This window comes from Canis lupus, chromosome 19 (genome assembly GCF_003254725.2).
Source record: "Canis lupus dingo isolate Sandy chromosome 19, ASM325472v2, whole genome shotgun sequence".
In the NCBI taxonomy this organism is placed as follows: Eukaryota; Metazoa; Chordata; class Mammalia; order Carnivora; family Canidae; genus Canis; species Canis lupus.
Window position 1 is genome coordinate 42415422 of NC_064261.1, and position 27836 is coordinate 42443257.

Here is a 27836-nt window from a genome sequence, read left to right on the forward strand (position 1 = left end):
TCTGGTTTAGTGACCAAGGTTGAGGTTTATAGGAAATTTACTCAAGATTTAGAGAGTAATTTTTGGTCTTGGTATAACAGTTTTTGTTTTTTTGCAAGTTTATTCATGAACCACCTTTAATTGGAACTTATCCTACCTGTTTGTCTCATACCTTTGGCATTGTGCTCAGATCTCTGAGACCAACCTGCCCAGGATTCTCCTTGTAGATGAATATAGGCCTTATTGAAAGTAACAATAACATAATCTAAATGAAAATAATACAAATGCATGCTATGAATGTATTCATAATAATATGAATCATAATGAAAGTAATCTAAAAGCTTTGTTTATCTGCATATCTGAGTAAGTGGATACTTAATCCACTCTGAACTAGAAAACACAAAATTTATGTAGAGATTTTACCTAAATTGTGCTTAGAACAGGGGACAAGAGCAAGAAGGGTTCGAGTTTATGAATGAAGATAAATATACCCGAGATGAAAGCCAACCACATAGCCAGAGGTGGGGCTGAAAGAATATTGCAGTTTTTGCTATTGCTTGTTGCAATGCAACAGAAATGACATAAAGAAAGAAAAAAAAAACAGTATAATGACTTGTTGAGAAGATAGATACTTTATAATTATCTCAGAAAGACAACCATATTCCATTTTCTTTCAACTCTTTATATCAGAAAAATTGCCACTTTGGGTAGAAATTTTTCAAGGATCTACAAATCCTTACATTGCCCAACCAACATCTATTGTAGAAGTTTAACATAATGTATGTAAGAGATTAAATCAAGACTACGATGCCACACTACCTGGGTTCAAATCCTGGCTGTGTCACGTATCAGCTGGATGAAATCACAGCTTTGTGATTTCTGTTTCACCTCCTCGTCTCTACAATGGGATTGTAAAGGGTTGTTATGAAAATGTACCTAATTGATATAGGTTAATTACTTATAACTGCCCATGGCATGTGTTGGGAGATTTGCCAGTGTTTATTTTCATTCCACATTTTTTTTTCCAGGTGGAATGAACTCAATATTTCATTCCTGATTTCAGTATAATAGCAACTTAAAGTAAACACTCTCTTCTATTAAAAGGTCACACCTTGATGAGTCTAAGAGAATGGCTCCGTAATTCTTAGAGAGCATGTGCCTTCCCTTGGTAGCAATTCTGTTAAACTGAACATATGTCATCTGTTTGACAGACAGGAGCAGAGAGAGCCTTCTCTGGAGCATAACACAAAGGTTTTGTTAGCAGTCAAACAAGAGGCTTTGGAATCAAATAGAATCGGAAGAAAGAGAGAAATTTATAATTTGAAAATAAAGAGGAAAGGTGAACCATGTATGGAAGAGCAGAGACTCCTTTGCCAAATACAGCACAAATTTCCATCACCGCCTTGCTTTTTAGAGTATGTTCATAACAGAAGGAACCTGTACTTTGGCATTTGTTTTATTTGCCCAAAGCCTTATTCTCTGAGATAAGAATAGAGCATATTTGTGCAGCATTCCTGTGTTACAAATCCATTCTGGCCAGTGGGTCATAATTTCCTCTGTTCCATTTGCTCCATACTACCCTTGTGTCGCAGGAAGGCAATGTCTGAAATGTATCACCTTGATGGTGCACTCTGTCACCCTGCAGCAAAACTTTTCACCCACGAGCTAGATACTTAATTCATATGTTCTTTCCAATCGGCTTAAACTTTCAAAAAAATCAAATATTGTTTTGCACGACACAGGTGATCCTCATGAACTTATTACCTCTCTCTAAGGCCATTTCTCTTGGCAGCTGCTTCACACTGAATAAAGATGAGGCTCCTTCATTCCATCAATTGAGATGAACATCAGTGCAGCTGTGTCCTATTGAGGCTGGAAGAAGTAAAAATGAGATTAATTTTTCAGTGAGTTAGATCGATCTATAGAGAACATAGGGACAATTTAAGTCAGACTACTTTGTTTTGGAAAGTTTTATACCTCTAGATTATTGACGAAGTTGCTTCAATCCTGAACGCTAATTTTGACTAAGCTGCACAGTTCAGACATTTTTGCTTTTTATTAGAACTGGTGGTCCGCATTGTCTAGCCCAGGGAATTCAGGTGATTTTTACTTAGTGCCAATGACATTTGGTCTAAGGTCATGCTGCACCCTGAGTGCACCTCAGAATCATCCAGGGAATAAGAAGGATATAAACAAATTCAGGACACATTGTCAATATGTTCATTCTTTATTTTGTACAATGCATATTTATAGTGTCGTACTTCTTTATCAAGAGCCTTATTTGTGTAGATACTGGAAATTAAAAGCAAAAGAAGAACGCATTTCTTGACTTTAAGAAGCTTACAGTTTACTCTCAGGAGATTAATAAAGAGAATGTCTATACGTAGTTCTCAAATTATGTGAGAAAGGGGGGGGTCCTCTGACTCAGTGATGGCAGGGGTGCCATTGGTGGCAGGAGGGGCTTCTTGGAGAAGGCAGATGCTGAGCTGAGAGTACTTATTTTAGAGTGCTAAGGAACAAGCTGGATAGAGAAAAATAAAGGGGATTTTCCTGAGAAGGACTGTACCAGTTGAAGCATGAATAAGAGATTCTTCAGTAGTGTTGGGGGAAACGAAAGCCTTCTGATTTGCTGGATCACCAACTAGGAGGAGACAAGGATGAAGAATGAGACTAGAGAGGGAAGTAGGCTCTGGTTCTGGTGCCTTCCATGGCAGGCTACAGAGGAGAGATACATCTTACCTGTATGGCAAGCTGCTGTAAGGGTCCAGGTCTTCACTTTAGGCAGCTCCTCTGGTTTCTGATGTCATCATGGAGAACCTAAATGTCTGTTTATGCAAAGCAATTGGGTGATACAAATAAATATATATTAAATATGATAGACTCTCCTGGAAAAGAATACTTATCATTACTCAGCAATATAAATTAAATTCACAGCCATGGGGCACCTGAGTGGCTCAACGGTTGAGCGTCTGTCTGCCTTTGGCCCAAGGCATGATCCCGGGGTCCTAGGATTGAGTCCCATATTGGGCTTCCTGCATGAAGCCTGCTTCTCCCTCTGCCTATGTCTCTGCCTCTCTCTCTCTGTTCTCATGAATAAACAAATAAAATCTTTTAAAAATAAACTCATAGCCGCAGTAGGGAGCCTTATAAGCCATAGAAATGGCCCAAAGAGTCACTTCACAGGAGTTGAGGTAAAGGAGAAGCATTTCTGGCTGGCTAACATGCTCCGAGATAGTTAATGGGGGTATGGCGGCCCACTCTTGGCCTTGGGGGCGGGGGAGGGAAGTTTTGATAGGCACTTTTCTAGAAAGAAGGAAAGAATGACATTAGCAAACAACAGAAAACGTGATGTCCTTATTATGTTTGGCCAAAAGGGTCAGAACAGGAGGATTTGTAAGGGAATAAAGACTGACAAAACTACAAAGCCATGCAGAGGCCCAGTCATACATAGCAGGTTTTGCTGAAAATCTGACCAACATTTGGGGAGTTATAGGAAATGTGACCCAAGGAAGGTATCTAAGCAGGGAAAGAGTATTTTTCAATACACCTAATGATGAAGATCGAGCTGGCACTGGAATTCCTGACAGAGTTTTTTAAAAATGCAAATAAGTACAAATAATAAGAATCTGAACCAGTGTAGTAGCAAGTAGAAATATAAGACATGTGAAGGAGAAATGAGATTACATGCCCACTCTGGTCTATTGACTGAAAGCATTTTTATCACAGCTTTTGTGTGATTCTGAACCACATTCAGAACTGGAAGCCATGTCTTTGGTGACATCCTCCTCCCCTCAGTCATGAGGACTACACTTTTCACTGGGAGGTGGAGTTACCAATGCAGAGAATAATGAAATTCACTTGTAAAAGCCAGAACTCGGCAACTTGCCTATGGTTAAAATCTCCTGGAGAACTCGTTAAACAGATTTCTGGACCCCATCAAGGTTACAGAATCAGAAACTCCAGGAATAGGCCCAGTTAGCGTACTTAACCAGTCCCCATCATCAGGTAAGTTTGGGGAACACAGCAGCAGGGTCAATGTTACTGCAGAGCAGCAAAGTAATTGATGGACTATAGAGGCCTGTGTCGAGATTATCTGTGTATTGAAGTATAATGATTCTGTTAGCTCTCAGGTGCCGAGACCAAAGTCGTAATCCACATCCTACTACTACCCCTATCACTGTATTCTGACCCGCCAACATCTTCTTCCAGGGTTACTGCAATAGCATCCTATCGGCGGCTCTTCCTGCTTCCACTCTTTCTGGGATATAGTTTGTGTTCCATACAAGAGATGGAAAAATCTTTTAAAAGCAAAGACTAGCTGGGACACCCGTGTGGCTCAGTCGGTTAAGTGTCTGCCTTCTGCTCAGGTCATGATCCCAGGGTCCTGGGTATCAAGGCCTACATGGGCTCCCTGCTCAGCAGGGAGTCAGCTTCTCCCTCTCTCTTTGTTGCCCCTGCCCCCAGCTGTGGTCTTTCTCTTTCTCTCTCTCTCAAATAAATAAATAAATAATAATAAAAAAAATCTTAAAAAAAAAAAAAAAGAAAAGCTAAGACCAGATCATGCCACTCCCCACTCCTCTGGTCCATACCCCCAATGCTCTCTAATTACACACTTAGAGAAAAATCCGAAATTCCTACCACAGCCTCCAAAGCCCCTCCTGGGTTGCCCTGCCCATCTGTTCCTTGCAGCTCCTACGGCTTTCTCCCTTTGCTCACTGGCTTATTCCTGTTCCTTGAGTACCCTAGGCTTGTCACTCTCCTTGAGCTGGACCCTCATGGTTCTTGTTTCATGTGACCACCTTTCTCCAGATATTCACTGGTCCGGCTCCACTGTGTTGTTCAGGAAGGACTTCTCAAAGCCCCGTGTAGAAGAGCTCCTATTTACCACAGTCCTCTCTTCACTTTCTGCCTCATCCTTAGCTCTATGCATTTCACCTCAAAAGGCATCACAATCTGCCCTCATGTCACACATTTGTCTATATGTCTTTTCTCTGTCTTCTATACTAGAATGCATGTACCTTAAAACAATAGATTCTGTTTTGTTTTTGTATTCCCCCGGGCTGAGCATGGAGTGTAATACGGAGGCAATGCTCAGTGAACATTTCTTGGATGGTTGTATGGATTAATGATGGCTTGGAACGTGATAAGAACTATGTAGCGTGTATATTTTTTCCATGTTATTGTCTCTATACTCCAGACTTTGGACTGTATACATTTTTTAATGTTCTCCTACAATTCCATACTTAGACACCCAATGATCTGGCTTCTTTCTATCATTGCTTGGTCATACGATGCTTTATTAGGTTTATACATTTGGAGACGTTGCTATTAACACAGGCTAGGAAAACAAATTCCCATCTGTGTTGACCTCTTCATACTTCTTGCTTTCCATTCTTGACTGTCTTTTGGGTGTTTAAACTTCCTACTCACATGTCTTTCCTAACTCTGCCTATGGCCTAAGATCTCATTGTTCTTATTTCTCTGACCTTTCTCCTCCTCTTTCTCTACTAGAAGCAGTCACCTTTTGAACTGATAGTCACAGACAAGCTCTTAGAAATGGTTGTAGCTTCCGTTGGAAGTGGAGATAGATCCAGATCTGGGATATTGCTAGCATTTAGGGGCTGGGATTCTATTAGCCTCAGGCATGGCTGGATAGCCAAAAACTCCTATAAAATACACCGTGTAACGTAACCAGATTCACATGCTCTAATTTGTCTTAAAGACAGAAGATTTAGAGCAACATGATATCAAGCCATTTATTTATTTATTTATTTATTTATTTATTTATTTATTTATTTTTTAAGCCATTGATTTAGACGTCATTGTGCCCATCTCACTGGATATTAAGTCGATCACAATTAGCTGCTCAGCTCTTTCATGGTCTGTTTTTTTGAGACTCCCAAATTTCTAACTTGACTTCACAGAGAGAACTAACCGATGGGCCGTCCTAGGTGGGGCGTGCAAGACAGACTCAGGATTTCTTCTAAGGCCTGGTTATCTCCCATCCATTACACCTGCAGAAATGCAAGATATTTAAGCCGTTGTTATTGCTGTGGCTATTTTACATCATCTGCCAGCTGTGTTTCCTTTCTCATATTTGATTTCTGTGTTCGCCTCAAAAATAAATTTTCCTGAAATCATAGGCTATGCACTCAAGATAAGATAATAAGAATCATTAACTGGGTTGCACGTTGATGCTGCAACTGTGTGTGAACAGAACACTCGTAAGTACCCGCACAGATGTATCAGCCGCATTTATACCCCACACAACAAACACACACGAGCACTTATATTCTCCGCTTTATCTTTTGAGAGGAAGACAGCTCAGCGTCGTCTCGCAGTCTAAGTCAGTACTTCATTAAAAGAAATTCCTTTTCTTCCAGAGACACTGTTCCATTGCAAGAAAGCATGTTGAAAGGAGCCTAAGGGTGGGCTTCTGTAGTTCCATGCCCAGTGGCCCTGCCTGCCTCACACTGACCTGCCTTCCAGCACATGCTGAGGGAGCTTCCTGACTCAGAACCCCGGCCCCTGTGGCTTCCAGTTTATTTTCTGGGCAGGCAAGAACTGTTGCCTGTCTGATAGGCTTTCTCTTGTCGAGGACCTGCCTGGAGGCAGATATGTCTAGTTATCTGCCTGCCTTTTGAAGCTACACTGCACACAGCTGCTCTTGCTTCCATCTCAACTTCTACCTGCCTGGAAGGGACTCTGCTGATAAGTCCTGACCAGGGGGCCCGAAGAGTTATTTACCTGGATGTGAATCTCTCTACAGGCACACAGAGAGTCGATTTGCACACCATGCTTTCATCACTTACGGTGATTTTTCTGGTTCAGATATCTAGAGCTCAACAGAGAAAAATATTTTTGTAGTTGAAGAAACATCCCTTTCACAATATGACTAGGGTAAGGCTCTTAGGATGGCTAATTGGCATGAAAACTGCTAGAACATAGTAATAATGGGATGAGAAAAGGAAAGCAACTCTACACTTTAAAGTGGCTATAAAATCAGGTAATGAAAGAGAATTTGGGGGGTGGGGGAGGGTGGGCAAAATTTGCGCCCCTCTTAAAAAATAAGTAAATCCAAATCAATTTTGGAGACTTCAGCATTCTCTGTTATTTGTAATCACAATCTAACTCTGCTCAGACTGAAATGTGCAGTCATGTCCAACAGCAGGGGCCCCAAGCGGTGCTTAGCTCTTGCATTAAGCGGGATAAAATAAGTAGGTTGAACAGAAGGAATGCTTTAAAAACACCGAAGTGCCATCCTAAATGAGTCACCCAGCTGTGGACTGCTTGGAAACAGCAGGATCATGCAGACAAGACTGGCTCTCAGCCAGGAGGTCAAGGCATAATGCGTTCCGTGTCGTGTGCACCCATGAATAAATGTCACTGGCTGTAACTCCAGCTCTGTATTAGTGGGGCGGGGAGGCCATCGGGATCTGTCTGCCTCACCATTAACAGGGCACAAACTTAGATTTTTAGCATTACCCCCAAAGGAAGGTGTACATACTATCTCAGAGGTTCATAACAGGATAAAAAAACGTTGTAAAATGTGAAGCATGTGTCTTATAACTATGCCACGGTGCTTCTAGGGCATGAGGAATTCATATTTTTAATCAGTTTGGCCAAGTATGTTGTGAAGCTGATGGTGGTACAATTATTTATTTGATGCCCATAAGTTCTGTGAATATGCAACCTCACAGGTGTACACTTAAGTCAGAGTGAGACTTTAAAAGTTCAAAGATGACTATTGGCTTAAGCCCCATCAGTGGCCTCTCACAGTTTCTAGAACATCCAACATCTAGAAACTATCCTGTCTTTTCAGGCTTATTTCACATCAGGTTTCTGCTTCTTTCTTTTCATTCCTGCAGTATTGTTTATGTTTCAGTTAGTTTCTGGCCTTGCTTCCATTCCCTGTTGGACTTTGCTCTTCCCTGTTCCTTCTCTGGAACCTTTCTCTTCCCATCTCTGTCATTAGCTACTAATACCTGTTAGGTCTCAGCTTAAAGGCTGTTATAAACAATGAACTTCTAGGCCAACTCACATCCTCCATCAGAACCACCATCATATGTTATTGGAATTACTCATTCAATTTTACCTCTACTGTGTAAGACCTTAAGTTCAGTGAGGGCAGATATTATTCTGTTTTGTGTAAAATTGTTCTACCTATATATTGTTCAGTAAATATTTGCTGTTATGAAAACCCCTATGATCAAAGGTATTTTTCCCCACTCTGGAAAAGGCAGTCATGTGGCTTCAACTTGTGTAAACAGTACACAACAGTGCACATTTCTTTTTTAAAAGAAATTTTGTTTATTTATTTATATGAAGGGGGGATGGAGTGCGACCATGTGGGGAGGAGCAGAGAGAGAGGGACATACAAACTCTGCACTGAGCACAGAGCCTGCCTGGGTGCTCCATCCCATGATTCCAGGGTCATGACCTGAACTGAGATCAAGAGTCCCACACTCTACTGACTGAGCCACATCTGGCTCCCCTAGTGGTTACCTTTGAATAAGAGGATTAATACTACAAAGAATTACACCGTTCAGCTTTGAAGATTAGAGTTTGTGAGGGAAGGTAAGTTTTCATTTAGCCCATTATAGCTTTGGACATGTTAAAGGACTTGATTGAGAATACCACCAAAAGCCAGAGGCTACTGACTCCAATGCCCACAGAGACCAGGCATCAATATAAAGAATAGAGCTAAGTAGGACTGGGGCAGACTGGGATCCCACCATAGGTAATTGTTTTCAACAATTGTGAGCTAAGCATGGCAGGTTTTCTAATTTTTCAAGAGAAGAAGAAAATCCAAAACGTTCGTTGTAAAATCATAATTTAAAAAATGTTAGCAAAATAAATAAATAAATAAATAAATAAATAAATAAATAAATAAAAATTAAAAATGTTAGCAAATAATTTCAAATTTGTAAAATATCTTGCTTACCAGATGAAACATTTCTACTGGGACAAAACAGAGTTTGCGAGCTATGAAGTTAAAATTGAATCATTAAGTCAAAGTCAGTATTGAGACCATCAATTTGCTCATGCATGGATGTTTAGATGTTTAACCCAATGAACAACTGATGCATAAATAATAAATCTAACAATTTGAGAATGAGAAGGGACATTAGAATCATCTCGTAAACACTTTCCTCCACGTTACAGATGACAACGTCTCAGGTCCACAAAAATGAAATTACTGGGCCTTGAAGTCAGATGCACACAATTAAGTTACATGGACTTGAATCCAGGTGTTTTGATGCCTGGCTTTTCTCGTAACTCCGAGCGACATTGTGTGTACTGTTTGCGTGCTTGCATATTCTGCTCTAAGTAAGTGGAGTGAAATACGGTAGCCTATTCTAGTGCCTCTGAAATTTTACTGTGTGTGTGAATCAATTGGGGAATCTCATAAAAATGCAAATTCTGATTCAGCAGGTCTGGAATAGGACCCGAGTTTCTGTATTTCTAGCAGCTCCCAGGTGATGCCAATCCCAAGCCCAGAGCTTTGGGTAGTGTGGAGGGACCGACTCTGCAACAGTTGCTCTAGATGCTGGGACTGCACTGACTTCCCAGAGTGGGATGTGCTCCTTATTTTTTCTTTGCCAGTTATCTCTGCTAACATCTTTTTTTTTTTTGTCTTCCATGCTGAATCCTTGACAAGACAAAATATTAAATTAAGCGCGAAATCCCCTTACCAGGGAAAGCAGATAAGTAACTGACTAAAAACCAGGGGGTGCTGAGGAAATGAACTCTTCAACTATAAAATCAAAATCTCCATCATGCAAAATGCATGAGTTTTCTCATGTCTTGTTTTGTAAATGATATTAGTTCTGGTTAGTTGCTGGGGAACTATTGAGTCATTTTCTAACTAATAGCAACGGAAAATGACATTCCAGGAAATAAAGGGGAGAAGGCACTTCGGAATATAATAGCAAACAATCCACAAGATGGCAGTAGGTTCCTATGTTTTCCATTTTACTTACCCTTTTACAGAGTGTACATTTCATCAGTGAAAATTTTAAAAGAATTACACTATGTTGGCTATTTTGTTTTATTTTGTTTTTTTACTTGCTAGGATTTTTTTTTTGTAATGACAGAACTAAACCTTTATAAGAGAAGTTATATATTTTTTATTAGCCAAAGGATTAACGGCTACTTTTTGTCACACTTTCTTCTTCATATTACTGTGGCATACTGATATTATCCTTTTTTTATGATTTATTTATTTATTTGAGAGAGTGAGAAAGAGTGCAAGCACTCTTGCAGAGAGGGGAGGGGCAGAGAGAGGGAGAGAATATCAGACTCCCCACTGAGCACAGAGACTGACTTGGGGCTCCATCTGAGTACCCCGAGATTGTGACTGACCTGAAACCAAGAGTCTAACACTCAACCGACTGAGCCACCCAAGCACCTCCCGGCGTTATCCTTTTAACTTGAGTTTATTCTTTCAGGTTCTCATTGGAGAGTACATTGGAATACATTTTCACTGAATATTGAAAATTTTTTGAAACAAGAGATCGACGACTATATTCAAAATTTCAAACACATTTTTCAACTCTTAACCGGCCATTTATTTTCACTTGAGAAACCTCCTGAAGATTCAGCTGACTGATTAAGACAGAAAGAATCATAAAAGTGAATTCTTCATTATGTTGTCAATTTAAGATTAATGGTAATTGTATTTTAATACACATTGTGTTAAAGAAGTCACATTTCTAAGACTTGTTTGTAAGGTTTTTTATTTGCTCTGAATTAGTCTCAGGGGACCAAGGAAGCATGGATCAGGGAAAAGAAATATAATAGGTGTTTTTCTAAAGGTTTTGTGTTGTGTAAGAAAAGGATGAGTAGTGTACCGACCTATAGATATTCATAGAAGTGTGCACAGATACCGTACTTGATGTTGTGGCAATCTTGGCAAAATTGAGCATTACCCTGTTATCATCACCAGACTTCTGTGTGTTCTAGGACAATTAATTCAATGCTTTGGGGCTCAGTTTCTTCTGGTACAATAGAAGGTATACAGATTAGCCAATTTCATTTCCAACTTCTTAACACTCAACGCTTCTTAGGAGCAAATGTAATTAAGTAAAGAGTAGCATAAGCTTTGAAAAAAACCCATGATGACTTGGGGTTACAGAGGTCTTTAGAGTACTCTGCCTCTTATCCTATTTTCTTTATATATTCTAGGTGGTTCATGGAACTCTTGAGCTGTATTTGTTCTAAAATGGTTTAAAGAGGCTGGCAAGGCAAAATGCTGGATCAACCCTGAGGGGGTATGTGGCTGTTTGTCTGTATTCCCAAAATAATCTTATTATAAAAAAATCTCTTTTCTTCCTCTCCTCCATATTTTCATTTCATTAGGCCCCTAGAATAAGAAAGGGAAGAGAGGACAAATAGGAAAAATGATTTGCATGGTAGCAGGTTGTAAAGGGATCTTAGAGGAAATTTTGGGACATCAAAATAGCTGACTAAGTTGTGGGAGTGTGATGCTAATTGAGGAGGCCACCGCCCCTCGCCTGCCTCCCCAGGTACTGGCTTCCAGCTTTTCTCTCCTGCTTGTTGTCCAGCCTGACCTTTCCCCTCTTCTTTTCTCTCTTTCTGCTCTCATCTTCCTGGTCTCCATTGATTAATTCCCTGTCCCAACCCATTCCAAACACAACCTTTCTTGGCACCTTAGGCCACAGGCAGATCCTATCACATAGAGCGGCTGGTTGTATATTCCCCCTTCTGGTGGCGCTTCACTTCACATTCATCGCTTTGTTTCCTAGCTCAGCTGTGGATGAAACTATCTTATTGTTTTGTCCCCAGTCAGGCAGAGATTCCTCTCTCTCTTCCAAATGAGTTTTTGTTAGACATTGGTTTAGAGAACCATTACGTTCGATGAAGCTACTTAAACTCATTACCTTTATAGGTATTTGCAACTTGCTAAGTAGCATAAATGCTGAATGGTTGGGCTTCAACCGAACGCCTGCTGACCCAGCTCCAGTGCTAAAATTTCCTTCATATACCTTTCATACATACACTAAAATATAGCTTCGACTGTTGAAGCATATTAAGAATATCTTACAGGAAAAACAAACTCAAGTTTTCTCTCAAGATCTCAATTTTTAGACTGTAAGGGATTTCTGAGTCTGTGCCCAGTGATCTATGACATGATTCAAACCTGGATTTAGAATCCAAACCCTCATTTAGAATTGACTTAAAATCTATTTCTAAAAAAAAAAGGTAGCTAGATCAAATTAAGGTAGATAATAAGTGATTTGAGGTTTTTACTTCCCAATTTAATCCTCAACTAATTGTATGCACAACTTGTCTCTCTTCCTTACAATATTACTTTAGAGTTCTCATCCAATGGTAACAATTGTATTCAAACAAGGAGTTGAGCTGATCCTTGTAAAAATGTAAAATGGGAAAAGACTGCCTTCAGGATTCCTTTACTCTCCCCTCAGAGTTTCCATGTCTGGTCTTCTGGTGCTGCCAAGGTGGCCTGGCTTCCCTAGGATCCTACGAATAACTCAAACACAATGATGGACTCTGAATTATTTTTTCTAGCCTGATAGTGAAATTTTTCTCTCCTCTGAACTCTTGTCAGGTTTAAGCAGGACCCGTTTAATGAGTTAAGGTAGAGACATGCTGACCATGATCAACGGGACAATTCTGTTTTCACCACACATTGGGGGTAATCCTGTCAATTTAACTACCTTTAGGATAATCTCTTAGTAATGGATTAGAAATGCTTTTAGACAGTATGACTTAGTAACCAAAATGACCAGGATATTTGGACATCAAACTTTTGGCCTTTAAGTTTGGTAATTTTCGGGATTATATCCGATGGCTTTTCAGCAAACATACCAATTACTTAACTTCTCAAACCATATAATTTATGGCTAATTGCTTAAGGGATATCTAGACAGATGCATTCCCTGCCATTTAGAAGCTAACAAAGTTTGGGATGCACTGACTTTTATCGATGGTACAAACAGATTGCAGCCCTGGAACACAATAGTGTTCAAAATAGATGGCAAGAGGAAATTCTGGATTTGATGGAGTTTGAGAAGAATAGAGATACCGTATTTACATTCAGACAGACCTCTAAGATACAGTCATAAAAAACAGTGGTGAGCATAAGAAATCAATTTTTTTTTTAGTTTTTATTTATTTGATAGAGAAAGAGAGAAAAAGAAAGCACAAGCAGGGGGAGCAGCAGGGAGAGGGAGAGGGAGAAGAAAGGAGTCTGTTGTGGGGCTCAATCCCAGGACCCCGGATTGTGACCTGAGCCAAAGGCAGATACTTAACTGACTGAGCTACCCAGGTGCCCCAAGAAATCAATGTGATTACCGTTGATTTCATTGTTAACTACAAAATTAATCCCCCATGTTATGAAATCTTTCACTTATTAACTTGTTCAGAAATAACTGTATTCATTGAACAGAGTATTTTGCAAACTAAGTATTTATGAGGCACAGTACCTCGATTAGACTAAGGATGAATCAAAACACCTGAAGTTTTTAACTGATGAAAAAATGAAGAAAAGTTGAAATTATCTTTTGTTTTTCCTAAATAGGACAAATGTAAAAGATTTTATGTAATATAAGGTGATTTTAGTGCAATTTCTTTATTTTACAGGCTCAGGATCTAGGGGTTAAGTTATTTGCCCCCAGACAGCTAATCATTCAGACTTAACTGTTTTTGCAACTAAAGCCTGTATATCTCTATTCCCTTTCTTGTGTACCTTTTGCTGTTTCACATAGGCGTTATTTTCATTGATCATTAAAACAACCCTTTAATCAGATTTTAAACCTGGGGCTTTAGGCTCCAATTCAGTCTGCAGCCCAGAGCCTGCCCAACCTCTGTTTCTTTCCCAGTAAGTCAGTTTATTTACCCTCAGCCTGCAATCATGGCATTTATGCAAACACATACATAACTAAACAAATAAATAAATCCACTACAATATCCACTATTTCCTTTCTGAGAAAAGCAGGAGGATCGAAGTGTGTAGATCTCATTTTGGAGTTAGGAAACCTATACTCAGAATTCAGTTTTGCCCCAGGTGACCTTAGCCAAGTCATGCCAACTTTCTCCCTGAGGCCAGGAGCTTACTTCATTGGCTCTTCATTGATTTCATCTACTATCTTCATGTTAGAAAGCCACAGTCTAATAGATACGCAGGAAATGAACACTGAACTTTCTCATAGCTCAAAGTTTTCTGAGGGCATTTGAAGAGCAGGCCTATTTTCTGCCAATTATTCTATTTTAATAAGCTCTACCATCACTTTGGCACAAATACTCAACTTAAACAAGTAGCTTTACTTCGTAGCTGACCCCAAATAAATGGCTGATTGTGATTCTTTGTGAAATCCGTAGACCTTATGAGATAGTAACTGTACCTTTATGCCTCTGCTTGTTATTGATCATAGCAGAAGGTATTTAACTTTCTGTAGCAGTCTTAGGATTTCTGTATTTGGTGTTTCTCAACAAATTTGTCTTTTGATGTAAAATGTCATTGTCAAAAATTCAAATTTATAATAAGATTCCGTACAAAGCACTCTAAATTACATTCCTCAGAATAACTGGAGAAAGAAAGCGTTATTCAGTAGCAATGCAAAGCACTAATTGCAATATTTCAAAGAGAACCTTTCTTTTTTCAAAACCTGTAAGTCTATTAATCCTAGAATTATGATTCATTCCAAGGATATTTTAGCATAAGCTCAAAAATATAATATAGTGTTCTGTAATATAATTAGCAAGCCAATAAAATATTTTGCTCTAAATTACTTAATAAATGTACTATGTGAGGAATAACATCCTTAAAATGAATTCCAGGATAGTTCTTCAGTTTCTTATTTCAGAATAATTGCATATAATTCTAAAAATTTTATTGGATATCACAAGACTGAAGCCTATTTTCTTGAATTAGACAGTACACAGGCTACCGATAGCCTGTTATGCAGGATGTCAAGGGAGAAGATGTTAGAGGACAAACTAAAAGCTTCTAGAAATTCAGCTGAGTGAAATCCTCAGATTGTGCCTTTTAGCCTTTGTTTTATTATGACTAATAGAAAAACAGCAGAGTCTGATTTTTTCCCCTCCCATCATTAGCAAGATGCTCATCTAATTCCTCATTAAATAGATAAACATGATTCTAAGTTCAAATGCAAAGTCTCATCAATAACTGATTCTCTACACAATACTAGAAATTCTTTAATGTTTGTAAGGGTCCTTTATTTTTGTGGTGATTTATTTTGTCTATTTATCCTCTGAGCTCAATATGGGAAAGATGTAAGCTTTCTTATCTGAAAATCCTCCAAGATGGGGAGAAAAAAACTTCGTGTCATTATGATGAGAGGCAGTGGGTGTCTTCCTACGTGAATGTAGGCACATTCATTTCCTTTCACTTCATAGCTCTAGAGAATTATCTGCTTTGTTTCTTGAGGCATCACTACTTATGTAAAAAGGGGATGCAATTTGAGGAATTTAGCATAAATACTAGTCAGCCTTTTTCTGGTGACATTTTAGTGCCCGTCTTTTAGACATTCCTTTTAATGCTGTCAATATTTACAATGGAGCATCACAAGCATAATTTTACCACTGAAAATCAATTTCATGTAAATGCCATTCTGTTATAGTGCTGGTGATGAAAGACCCTTCTTAAAAGTCCCCCTCCTTGACTATTACACTGTTTTGCTCTGCAGTTTATTATCTGTACCTTTAGCCACACAAACATTTGGGAGACTGAGAAGAATGATCCGGTGTGCCAATTAGTTTCAGAAAGCTCATCTTTAAGACTGCTTATAAAGGTTGAAACTGATCATATTTAAGAGAATCTTAACATAGACTGAGCTTTTCACTGACCATCACATATGGTCATGCAGAATGAATTATTGTTCAAGTTCATATGATTTTACTCTTCCTAGTCAAATGTTTTCCATACATGTTTTCCATGTTTTCTTTGCCCTTTCTTTTCTGTTGAGTAAATTTCCTTTCCTCATATCCAGCCTCCCTCAATGTCACCTGTCCTCCAATGGCCAGCTCTGGTTTATTCTCTCTTGTGAAATCCTCCCAGATTACTTTTAGAGAGTGACTTATGTTCATTGTAGGTACATAAGTGGCCTTCGATAAATGTGAGATCTCAGAGCTCTTACTATCTGTAAGGCAGGATCTAATTAGATGCTAATGATTTTACTCTACAATGTTGGCTATAAATCTCAACCCACACTTACAACACGGGAAAAGTACAACTTTCTTCGTTTCTTATATTTAGTGAATTTCCCTTTTGATTATCTCCCTAGGGTGGACAACACATAATTCCAGTGAAAAGTTATACTGTCCCTTTCCCCACAGTATTGTCCAAATTCTCCAGGACCTGATGCTAAAGCCTTGGGAAGTATTTCAGTGCATGTTGGGTCATTAGATAGTCAACGTTCTGTACCAGACCTCAAGTCCACTAAAGTATTCATTGCCCCATCAAGTCCTTGGTCGTTCAATTTAGGGGAAAATAAATATTTTTCCCTCTCCCCTTCTGAGTTTTTGGCTAAGACTCCTGTGTTAAACACAGACTATCAAAAACAAACAAACAAAAAACAGACTATCAAAAGAAAAACAAAAAAGTTTATTAACATGTATACCTCATGTATACATGGGGGATGGGGAAAAATGATTAAGTTTCTGAGGTAGCTTAGAATTCGAGTTTAAATACCATTTTAAGAGGGAAAGGGGCATATAAAGGTCTCTTAGGAGACAGTACATGAGTTTTAGGAAAGATGCATGGGCCCTTGGAAGAATCGGTGGGAGGTATGATAGTTTGTGACACGGTTTGTTTGAGTGTGATGCTGACTTCTAGTCTCTTTTCCTGTGGTATGATTCAATTTTTCCTGGTTGTTCAAACTACTGGGGAGGGGATTTGTAACAATTGAGCTTCTTTTGGAAGATCTGTCTTTTTTCTTTTTTAGGATTTTATATTTATTCACGGGAGACACACAAAGAGACGCAAAGACATAGCAGAGGGAGAAGCAGGCTCCCTATAGGGAGTCTGACATGGAACTCAATCCCAGGACCCCGGGATCACAAACTGAACCAAAGATAGCTGCTCAACCACTGAGTCATCCAGGTGCCCTGGAAGATCTGTCTTTAGGTGATAAGGGGAGTTCATAAAAAGCTTCTCCCTGTTTTTCAAGCACTTAGGATTCAAAACAATCAACATACCACAGCAGCATATTTTGGGTTGAAAAGTCCTGAGCTTCTACAGTCATATTTTGGGGTGGCTTATTCTGCAAGCACTCACCTCTAATTAGGGCGCTTTGGAGATGTATCTGTGTCCTATCAAGATGGCCCTCACAGGTCCATTGCTCTCTCTGCTGCCTTGATGCCATCCTTGGGCATGTGGCCACCATTCTGAGCTCCTGCACCATGAAAGGGAAAGAAATCCCAGAGGCTGCAGGAGGCCATGTCTGCTGATGTGCAGCAAGTGGCCATTCCTCTCCCTCGTCTTCATCTGGGAAGGAGTCCTGCTGCCTCTTCGTGTCTTTATCTGAGAAGTGAGGTACAGGTATCTTGCTTTCCAATCCCACAAGCCTTCCTAGAATTTTGCTAGTTTTCATGCAGGGTATATGATCCTTGTCCTTGTGATGCATCAATATTTATGCCTTTGTCAGTTCCCTTCCTCCCCATTCTAGTCCTGGAGATTTTATTCTAACCTGGATGAATGAGGATTAGGAACAGTACAGGCTTACTTTTATTTGTGTTTTGCAAAATCTTTCATCTATATATGAATCTTTTACATTCTCCTAAGTACTAGTCTTTTGAAAATCAAAAGACAAGGAAAAAGTGTATTTTTTCCTCTACTTGATGCTATCACATCTCATACAGGAAGTGAAAATCAGAAGCATTTATGCCTAGCTAAATATTTATATATGGAGGGCGTGGTTGGGGAGACAGGAGAAATGGTGGAGAGTATGTAGAAAAACTCACAAATATAGAAAAACCTCGATGATTTAGCATGCTAAAAATATTCTGACATACTCCTATTTGCTTCTTACCCAATACCCAATAAGTTCCTTAAAGAAGGGCAGATTTAGTATTTTTGGATCTCTCATAATGCCCAGGACCACGATACACAAATAGTAGGGATTTGTTAAATTCCTTCTGAATGATTGACTGATGTTTAGGCATTTGTGGTTCAATAAATGCAGTTTTCTGCCAAGTTACTAGAAGAATGCACATTTTGTAATAGGACTTACTTATCTTCTATTATATTTCTTAACATAACGAAAAGTTATACAGAACTAAACAGCAAACCAAGTGTGCTGAACTTACCAGCTATTTGGGCAAATTTATAAGCTTCTGAAATATGTATTCTGCTTGCCATGTGCAGTGAAATTGAGCTTAAGAAACTTGACATGCAGGAGCCATTTTTTAAACCAAGAAAACTGAAGAATTTTAGAGGAAATGGAAGATAAAAATGTGAGTAGTCTTTGGTTGTAATAAAGCAGCAAAACGTGCTTAGGACTTATGTGCAAACCTTTGCATAAATGAATTCCCAACATGGTGAATACAGATGTTAACAAACCTTTTTCCCCTAAATTTGGGAAACTTTTCCTTCACAGTTATAAAAAGAAATTTGCTGCATATAATCATCATGGAGATTCTGCTCCCCAAATCGCAAAATCATATATATTCACACCTCAGATAACTAGGCAATATGAAAATAGATTTTTTTTATGCCTTCAGCAATTTTGAATTTTACTTTTTTGGGCAATCATGCTGTAGTGATTAGTCAGACTTTAATGAGAGGAATGCCTCTGACATTAGCTAAAATCACCCCTAACGTTGATGCCTGTTTAATTACTTGACAGCGAGCAGCATGATGGCCTCTGCAAGTAGGTATTTAAAAAAGATGTTGGATTTTAATACACTTTCATAAGATTCTTTGATTACACTGGCTGCTTATTTTAGTTGTATCAGCTCAGTACTAAGCAAGCACTCATTTGCATGTTTGATCCCTGCATTGACCACTTAGGTAAGCTTTGTTCTGTACCCTGAGGGCATGCCATTTAGTGCTAGCAACCAGTTCACATAGTCCTGCTATTATTGATAATCAGTAGCATAGAGGAAACCACAGAGAGCTACAGGCAAATTTATCTCCCTCAGGCTGAAACAACCCTAGGTCCAAGTGTAGGGGTGCTGGGCTATTAGGGCCTTCAGTAGGAATTATATTAAATGATTGTAAGTCTGGTGCACGCAACAGCTCAAAGTTCTCAAAACAGGACCTTCATGAATCTATCCCATTTGCACCAATCATGAATTTCCAAAAATGGGTTCTGAGAAGCTTAATGCTGCAGAGATGATCCTTGATAAGAAGTGTTCATATTGTGCCATTCCCTTGTGACATTCCTCACTATGTTTTGTATGTTGTACATTTTGTTGTTTTGTTCTCTATGCCTTCTGAAAATTTAGCATGCTCTACAAATGTCCCTAAGTACCCACAATTGGTTAAGTGTAATGATACCACTTAATATATATCAAAAATATCAAAGGAAAAATATAAAGGCATTTTTATGAGTAGCTATGTATTTTTTTAAAGATTTTATTCATGAGAGAGACAAAGAGAGAGAGAGAGAGAGGAGAGAGGCAGAGACACAGGCAGAGGGAGAAGCAGGGTCCATGCAGGGAGCCTAATGCAGGCTGGGACTCCAGGATCACACCCTAGGCCTAAGGCAGGTGCTAAACCACTGAGCCACCCAGGGATTCCCAGTAGCTATGTATTTAAGAAAATAAACATGAGTAGTTTACTTACTTTATAGACATTGTTCCATTTAGATCTCAGCCCTGTGCTGGTTCAGAGAAGTTGAGGTAGCATAGTATCTTTATATAGTTCAAGAACTCTTCAAGAACTCTTGGAAGAGTTTGTGAAGAAGATATCTGGAAGAAGGATGTTTGGTTGCTGCTTCTGTGATAACAATATCTACCTTTTAGTCATGCCTCTTAGATTAAATGAGATGGTGTATGTGAAGGGTAGAGCTTGTATTCTATACCTAACAAGTCTCCTTCAAATGCTAGTATTTTGTTTTTTCTTCCTTTTTCTTTTTTTTTTTTTTTTAAGATTTTTTATTTATTTTATTTTATTTTAGAGAGAGAGATAGCAAAGGGATAGTGAAAGAGAGTATGAGCGGAAAGGAGAGGGAGAAGTAGGCTCCCCACTGAGCAAGGAGCCCAGTTTGAGGCTTAATCCCAGGACCCTGGTATCATGACCCCAGCCAAAGGCAGATGCTTAACTCACTGAACCACCCAGGCGCCCCTTTTCTTCCTTCTTCTTACCATTCTTTGGGATGGCCTTCCTTTTGCACTCAAATACATGTGTGCCCTTTCTGTCATTGTCATCCCTACTTTGGAGACCCTCTTTATTTCTTTCCTTAGAAATCATTGTCCTCTTCTTTGATTCCTGTCAAAGGTGATGGATTATATAGTCTAAGAGGAAGGAGGTCTCATTTTACAGTAGAATTACCCCTTCATGTTCTCCTAGAATGACTTGACCTCCAAAAGCATTTGCTGCTCTTTGAGCCATTAAAACATAGTCTAGCTCTTTCACAATTTGAAAGAACATAATGAAACATGTGAAAACATAATGATGTTTTGCACTTTGTTGTTTAGAGGATATAAGCCAAGAGTGGTTCTTAAACTGTTTGCATTGCTCTTTTTTTTTTTTTTTTTAAGATTTTATTTATTTATTCATGAGAGACAGAGAGAGAGAGAGAGGCAGAGACACAGGCAGAGGGAGAAGCAGGCTCCATGCGGGGAGCCTGACATGGGACTCTATCCTGGGACGCCAGGATCACGACCTGAGCTGAAGACAGCACTAAACTGCTGAGCCACCCAGGCTGCCCTGCATTGCTCTTTGTTATGCTGGTTACTCTACCCTCCTCTTGATTTTCTTGGAATGGAGAAGAGACCCGCTGGTTTTCCCTTGACTTAGAGCAATGGGTCTCATACTGTTTGGTTTAAGGAACTCTTTCCATTCTTAAAAATTACTGGGAGCTACAGAGAGGGTTTTTTTTTTTTTTTTTTAATTGTGGTTTATACCAATTGACAGTTACCACATTAGAAGTTAAAACTAAAAAGAATTCTAAAAATTTCCTTATTATTCTATTTAAAAATAATAATAAGCTTATTACATATTAGTATAAATATCATGTTTTTTATGAAAAATTAACTATGTTTTCTAAAACAACAATAGTGAGAGAAATGACATATGTTGCATTTTTCAAGTCTATTTAATGGCTGACTTAATAGAAGACAACTGGATTCTCCACTCTACTTCTGTATTCAATCTATTTCAATCTGTTAATTGGGTAAACTATAGGAAGAAAATTTGGTCTCATTCAGATATGTATTTGGAAAGGAGAAATATTTAATGTCTTTTCATATAATTGTAGATATTCTTCTTTGTTGTGACACTGAAATTAGTCAAGTGGTAATTTCTAATAGCCTAATTGAAACATGAAACTGAAACACTAATAAACTTTCTCATCCTTTGTTCTATCATGATCCACTGGTCTATCTTGCACTTTGACTGGATCATGTATCCATGCATGATGTTGTAGTATCATGTTTTGATCATTTCTTCACATGTCAATGTGACATTGACATATTTCATCAAATGATACCATATTAAATGAAAACATATTCATTAATATTACCACTGATCTCAGCAGAAAAGTCTTTAGTATGAGGAAGCTGTGTGGCTTGTAACTTGTATGGCTACAAATTTTCCAAAATTCCAATATTCACTTGAAAACTGTCTCATTAAAAACATACACTGTCATTTGTTTTCCCTGATGTGAAAGCTTACTTCATTAATCTGCATTGCCAAATGCCAAAATGGTAGCCATATTTATCTGTCAATTATTTTTCAAGTAGAAATGATTTTACATGAAATTATGAGCTAGGACAGCTCACAACTCAATCACACTGGTGCTTTCACTTGAGATAAACTTTGTACTTTGGTAAGCAGCACAAATGCTTTATGTGTGCTTCTTATTTCTTATTTTATTGTTATTTCATGACACAAAATATCAGAAAATATATTCAAGGGTCACGATTTAATGAAATTATTTCTTACTATTTGATCAAGGAAATTCTTAAGCAAAGCTAGCATTTATTCTTTTTAATTGATTTATTGATTTCTACAACTGTTTGGTGGGGAAGATACCATGACTATTAATATACTTGGTACCACTGACTTGACTCTTGCTAGGGCTACAAAAATTTCACCTATTATTGCTTTTGTACAATCAGTGCATAGTCAACACAATGAAAGTCAAATAACTTCTTAATATTATTATGAAAATAGTTTTAATCCTATAAACATGCCCACAAAAGGGTCTCAGGAACCCCCAAGAATTCATGGATTAGACCTTAACTCTTTGCTTTAGAATAATAGGTTTCCCAAATTCTTTCATTAAAAATGATAGCATTTTTTTTATGAGTGCTTTATCCTAATGTAAAGACTCTGAGATATTAGATTACTCAACAGTAAATGGTCTCGGGATTTGGAGAACACAAGAAAGTGTGCTTGCATGAACTGGACTTTCAAATAATTTCGATTTGGATTGTGTCAAGAGTTGTGGCATACTTCTTAGTCTAAGTATTCTCACACCATGCTGTTCTCTATTTATTATTCAAGCTAATTGGAAAATGCAGTACTAGTAGTAGCTTGAGGTAGCATCCTTATGATTGTCTCCTTTGGGGTAGAATTTATGCTCGCAGGTACAGTGGATGTCGTGGAAACTACTGTTTAGAGGTGGGGAAAAAAAGTATTCTGGCCCTCCTGTTTAAACCTGCAGAAGAGGCCCCCAGCAGGGTCCAGACCTTTCTCATTTTCTCTAAGTATCTACCTCAGAATCAGTCTCATTATTTTCACTTTTTTTTTTTTTTTGGCTTACGTTGGAGATTTATTTATCTGAGAAATATTTGTCTTTGTTTTACACTTTTGTAGGCATAGTTCAAAATATTCTCTTCCTACAGAATTGTTGCCTCATCTCCTACAAATGATGGCACATGATGACAGGAGGTTGGCTCACTGAGGAACTGCTCTGACAGGGACAGAGAGCTCATCTCAGCATGTCACATGGCCCCTGCAGCTCTCTTTGATCCCTGGGATCCCAGATTAGGTCTCTGCTTTCTGATCTATAGTTATGAAATCCCATGCAGGGAGTGCAAATCTACATTAGCTGTAGTGTTGGTAACAGAAGGCTGAATCAGATACATGCCCAAACAGTTATTGACATCACATTTAAAAATCCAAGAACCAGAAATATTGCCCAGAGGTAGCTTCCTATGTTCCAGAAAGAAGGAACTCTGTCTAGGCTCAAAGATCAGTAATTTAGGAAAACACCTGCTTAGAGTACTGTTTTATTATTAATTTCTGTGGGGCAAGTGTTCTTTTTCATACCTGAAGTCCAAATAGGCTTTGAAGTTCTTGTCTCCATAATACATCCATTAATCCGAACATCAATGACAAAAAAAATCAAACCAAATTTTGGAAGCATGTAATGTGTAGGAGATGATGAACTAAGGCTGATTTAAAGTCTATATTTGAAGTTGTATGCAAGTTCCTATATTTCTTTCCTGTTCTGGGAACTCTTAATTTTGTAAATTAGTTGTAATTTAAAGGCTAGAACTTTTTTTTAGAAGATAAACTCTAGCTGTTCCTGGAGATTTAAGAAGAAAGCACCTTCAGTTTTGTAGATCTACATTGTCTACAGAGGCCAGAGTCACAACTTTTTAATTATGCCCTAAAAGCAAAGCAGGAAATTGTCTTAGTAGAGAACAGTGACACAACGGTGACCAGGCAACTGGTCACTCATCTAATGAAGATGCTGACTTTGCTCTCATCCCCTTCGAGGTTAAGCAGTCCTGTTACTTTTTCTAAAAAATAGATTTTATTTATTTATTTGGTAGAGAGACAGAGAGTGTGTGCAAGTGAGCATGCACAAGCAGGGGGAGCAGCAGGGAGAGGGAGGGGGAGAGGGAAAGGGAGAGGGAGAGGGAGAGGGAGACGGAGAAGTAGGCTCCCCTCTAATCAAAGAGCTGGATGCAGGGCTCAATCCAAGGGTCCTGGGATCATGACCTGAGCTGAAGGCAGAAGCTTAACTGACTGAGCCAGCCAGGTGCCCCCCAGTCTTGTTACTTTATAGATACACATATCAGGTTGCATTTCAGTTGCCTGAGGGCAGTTGTGCATGACTTCTTTTTCTTGGAACCCCCTAGTATTACCCTGGAAATGATTCCTATGTAAGGAATACGTGTAGCTTTGATATCTCTGGGTTATAATGTCAGTTCTCATTTCAAATGCATGCTTTCCTATGACTAACCGAGATCCTTTATTAAATATTCATATTTTCAGGACTTATGGCAGGGACTCTAGTTGAGGAAGTTTAGAAGGAGAGCCCAGGAATCTGGATTTTAATCAAGCAACTAGGATGAGATGGCTATAAGTAGCTCAAGGACTGCAATCAGAAAAATGCTGCCTAGGAAATAAAACTATGCCCTGGCCAGAGAGTTGGGGCATAAAACACACTCCTGCCTGTTACCAGCATTGGGCAAGAAATTCTTGAAATCTGGTATACAGAAAGCCAATGGGACATTAAGAATGGTCATATGAACTTGATCACCAGTAAGATGCAGTCCATCTTAGATATTGCTTCTGACTATGGATCTGTGGTTCAGCCTTCATGCTTCTTCTGGTCTGGACTCTGATGTGTCTTTAACCGTTTGGAGGAGATTTATGATGTCGACGGCAAAACTCAAGCTGTTTCACTTGTTCCTTCGAGTTTGGTGCCCACAGCAGTGTCCTTCTCATGGGAGCATTCTCTGAGTGAGTAAAGAGAGCAAAAAGAGTGACAGTGATTTCAATTTAGTGTATTATTCCTTTGATCAAAAATCTTGGCAGGTTTCTAGTGGTGTCAAAAATCGCTTGGCCTGCCAAGCAGTTAGAGGAGGAACATTTGGAATTGTCATCATTGAACTGGAATTTGAGGTGAAAACTCAGAGAAACTGCTCCAATGAAAAATTTTGCAACAGAGCTCCATCCAAATATATTAAAAGATATCAAAGAGAAAGTGTTTTCTCTTGTGATTTTCCTTTCGCTGTTAACAGAACACTTGTAAAATTGATGATGATGTATCTTACTAGTCACCTAGAAGGCTCCGTACCACTGGAGAAAACAAAATTACTTTAATATTTCCGAAGGTTTCTTTACTTTGTAAGATGTATCTGGGGAGCTTATTAAGTTCATTAGAAAACTTGAAGAAATTTAAAAGTACTTCTAAAGGCCTTTTCTTTCCTATTGCAAACTACTTCTGCATTTTTAGATAGGAGCATGAATAGATAAAAGAAGAGCTTAGCTAAAACAAATAAAAGTTGATATGTATTTCTGAGGACTATGAGAAGGGGAAATGAAACTATTTATTTTCCTCTAGCTGGGCCCACCCTTCCCTGGTGTTCATAATCAATCCTGACTTGGAGGGGGAGGTTGTTAAGGAAAAAAACAGTCATCTATATTGAGATGTAGCCTCTTTCCCTATGTTGCTAGAATATCCTTATTATTAATGTTATATCAATGAGAATGGCGCTGTATTCTGAATGGTAACAGTTGATAACTTTTATTGCGACATATGCTGGGCAAGGCACACAGGCATTTGCTCATTGCATTCTCACAACATCCTTATGAGATCAGCACGTTATTAACAGTATCCCCACATTACCATAATCAAGAATATTAAGAAAGAATACCTTCCCAGGACTCTTAGGTTGTCAGCACTAAAACAGACCATCTAAGGAGGGCATACTTCTCTGTTGCACTTCTCTGCTGGACTTGGAGAGTTTGGTGGAGGCAGATTTGGGTTCCTGGGTCTTAGTAATGAGTTCTAGAAACTTTTTCCCATTAAACTGGGGGTAGAAGTGGGTTTGGGGGAGGTAAAACAAAATAGAAGCTTTCTGTTTCCTCTCTTCCCATTGTTATATATGAGTCTTTATCTTTATTCAATACTGAAGAAAAAGTTGCGTGGAGTCCCTTGTCCTTATTCAGCCTCCCACGACCACGTGGCTCTGTGTCTGTCTCTGTAGCACCCCGTCTGCCCTTGTTTGGCAGTCTGTTTTCCATTTTCAACCCTTCCTGATTACTCCTGGTACTAAGAAATGAGGCATTTCCTGGCTGAAAACCAAAATATCTCTTTTGGGTGATAAAATAAGCTACAGACTTGGTTATGTGGCTGGACCTCTGAATTAAATTCTTCTTTGAGGTTTCTGGAAGGCTTCAAACTGGGCTCCAATTCTAGAACTTGCATCCTGAGGTGGAAATACCAGAGAATGTGCGCTCAGCTGGCAGGGTCCTACAATTGTTCCTGGCAGCAGAGGAGGATTTAGGTATCAGCAGGGAGATGAGATAAGTATCACTTACCCTTCACAGGCACCTTATACTTGACCTGGAGGAGATGTTATTCTCAGCTGAAGTTTAAATGAATATGCAGGCATTCTGAAGGGCTTTCTTCCTTGAGGTTGCTTCCGGAGAATCAAAATCTTGTTAGAATTATTCTGGGCACTGATTCAAAGTGTGAAAGGCTAAAATATTGCCAACATGGTAATTTACACAATATAATAGCAGGGGAAAATAAATTATCCACAACTTACAGCAATGCCCTGTGAGCAGAAAGCCTCTTGGAACACACAAAAATTATATCTACAATATATCAGCAACATAAAGCCTGGGATTATAAGAATCAGATTTAGGTTCTTGAAAAATTAGTGGAAATTCCATTTTGCCATCACTTTAGAAATTGAAAAGTAATAATAAATGGGCACAGCCAGTGTCGGGACATGATTGATTGAATTACATATTCCATCTTGTTTGTTACTTAGCACCTTATGTCCTCAGAGGGCTTTGCCCTTGTGCTTCTAGTCAAGTATGAAAACTTGGTAGCATTCCCATGATATCTGCAAGGAAACTGAAGCACGGGAGAGTGGGGTTCTTTCAAGGTCACCTCATTGATCTGAGACGAAGCTGTAATGGAGTCGGGAGCTATCAAATCTCTGTGTCCAGGGATTGACAAGGGCTGTGGTTTAGGACAGATATTCAGAGCAAAGAATCAAAGAATAAAGGTAATTAAGGTAATAAAGGTAAGTGCTGAGGAGTCAGACCTTTAACAAACTCTTAATTGAAATCATTGGCCTTATTATGAACCTTTTGTTTTCTGGGTTTTGAATAAAATTTCCCTTTGCTGTGTAGCTTCTTGGTCATCACTCCTAGGAACATGTTTCCCTGCTGTGGTCTCTTCTATACCACTGTTAATTTCTAAGAAGATTTTACCTCAGAACATAGTTTGAAATGATGAAGCCATAGGATCCTCAGCTGAATAATATGGAAAAAAAAGAGCAATTGCATGAAATTTTTATGTAGGATCCAGAAAAGTAGATGAGGGAGTTAACAGCAGATTAAAAGAAGCAAAGGAAGAGCAACCTGTGTGTATTTTGGAACAGAGAGAGTAGATCTAGGGAAATATCTTGGTGCAGGGAAGACTTCACAGCCTCAGTAAGAAATGGAATTAATCTTATTTTCTCCATGTTGCCCATGTCCTGCCATCGCATCCAATATTCACACCTATTCCTCTCTCTCTGTAACTTCCGCCTCTGTGCTAAGTGAAAAGCAACACATACCATGCTGTGTTTCAGCTATCGATGGGGCTTGGCCAGAGGCCTGAATACATTTCTCTTTCTCCTTCCCCTTCACGTGCTGTACCAGTCTTCTAACTCCCTCTCTGTTGGTGGTGTCTCCCCATTCCAGTTCTACTGTGTTCTAGAACATT

General features: G+C 38.9%; 2 long non-coding RNA genes across 9 annotated transcripts in view; one reads left to right on the top strand and one right to left on the bottom strand.

Moving 5' to 3' along the window:
* The window catches only part of LOC118351520 (uncharacterized), a 46785-nt gene extending 36138 nt beyond the window's left edge, over positions 1-10647 (top strand). Inside the window, exon 3 of the long non-coding RNA XR_004807077.2 lies at positions 10431-10647. This is a non-coding gene — a long non-coding RNA (uncharacterized LOC118351520). The remainder of the gene's footprint in view (positions 1-10430) is intronic.
* LOC118351519 (uncharacterized) lies at positions 230-27834 on the bottom strand. 8 transcript variants are annotated; one of them, XR_007403937.1, is made up of 12 exons: positions 27688-27834; positions 26435-26535; positions 26235-26322; positions 24648-24846; positions 19772-19896; positions 17261-17378; positions 6727-6814; positions 5915-5993; positions 2719-2804; positions 1744-1851; positions 799-877; positions 230-244 (listed from the first exon to the last, which is right to left on the bottom strand). It is a non-coding gene; the product is annotated as an uncharacterized LOC118351519 (long non-coding RNA). The 8 variants fall into 8 exon arrangements; XR_007403938.1 differs by lacking the exons at positions 230-244; positions 799-877; positions 1744-1851 and adding an exon at positions 2239-2649; XR_004807073.2 differs by lacking the exons at positions 230-244; positions 799-877; positions 1744-1851 and adding an exon at positions 2242-2500.
* Positions 27835-27836: the final 2 nt, after the last annotated feature.